At 37.7% G+C, this 1,268-nt stretch overlaps 1 non-coding gene across 1 annotated transcript; it reads right to left on the reverse strand.

The window, feature by feature from the left end:
- Positions 1-748: 748 nt before the first annotated feature.
- On the reverse strand, positions 749-852 carry LOC115843932 (U6 spliceosomal RNA). Its single transcript, XR_004035926.1, has one exon. It is a non-coding gene; the product is annotated as a U6 spliceosomal RNA (small nuclear RNA).
- Between the last annotated feature and the right edge of the window lie 416 nt (positions 853-1,268).

Here is a 1,268-nt window from a genome sequence, read left to right on the forward strand (position 1 = left end):
AATTGTTTTGGGTTTGTTATTTTAGGTCTTTTCTTTCTCTTGTGTTTCCTGCCTAGTGAAGTTCCTTCAGCATTTGTTTTAAAGCTGGTTTGGTGGCGCTGAATTCTCTTAGCTTTTGCTTCTCTGTAAATGTTTTAATTTTTCCATTGAATCTGAATGAGATCCTTGCTGGGTAGAGTAATCTTGGTTGTAGGTTCTTCCCTTTCATCACTTTAAGTATATCCTGCCACTTCCTTCTGGCTTGCAGAGTCTCTTTCTGCTGAACGATCAGCTGTTAACCTTATGGGGATTCCCTTGTATGTTATTTGTTGCTTTTCCCTTGCTGCTTTTAATATTTTTTCTTTGTATTTAATTTTTGATAGTTTGTTTAATATGTGTCTTGGCTTGTTTCTCCTTGTATTTATCCTGTATGGGACTCTCTTCACTTCCTAGACTTGATTGACTCTTTCCTTTCCCATATTAGGGAAGTTTCAACTATAATATTTTCAAGTATTTTCTCTTCTTCTGGGACCCCTGTTATTCGAATGTTGGTGCATTTAATATCCCATAAATCTCTGAGGCTGTCCTCAATTCTTTTCATTCTTTTTTCTTTATTCTGCTCTGTGGTAGTTATTTCCACTATTTTATCTTCCAGGTCATTTATCTGTTCTGTTTCATTTATTCTGCTATTGATTCCTTCTAGAGAATTTTTAATTTCATTTATTTTATTGTTCAACATTGTTTGTTTGTTCTTTTTCTTCTAGATCCTAAAAATATGGGGCTTCATGAATTTGCACATCATCGTTACTCAGGGGCCATGCTAATCTTCTCTGTATTGTTCCAATTTTAGTATATGTGCTGCTGAATCAGCACTGCAAGTGTACTTTTTTAATACATACAGATACATAGCTATAGATAAGATTTCTATTTTCCCAGGGAGTTCAATTCAGTTTGTGTTTATTTTAATACAGATGTCTATCATCTATTGTAGGAAAACCATCTGGAAAATAGATTAGTTCTCTCTGAAGTATTTGGGGGACTGAATTTTGGCAATTATTTGTGTGCATATGAATTTTCCTGTGTTAATAAATGTAGTGGAAATTTCCCTTTAAAAATGAATGAATGGGGCTTCCCTGGTGGTGCAGTGGTTGAGAGTTCGCCTGCCGATGCAGGGGACACGGGTTCGTGCCCCAGTCCGGGAAGATCTCACATGCCGCGGAGCAGCTAGGCCCATGAGCCATGCTTGCTGGGCCTGCGTGTCTGGAGCCTGTGCTCCACAATGGGAAAGG

The sequence above is a fragment of the Globicephala melas genome, chromosome 7, assembly GCF_963455315.2.
Source record: "Globicephala melas chromosome 7, mGloMel1.2, whole genome shotgun sequence".
NCBI lineage: Eukaryota > Metazoa > Chordata > Mammalia > Artiodactyla > Delphinidae > Globicephala > Globicephala melas.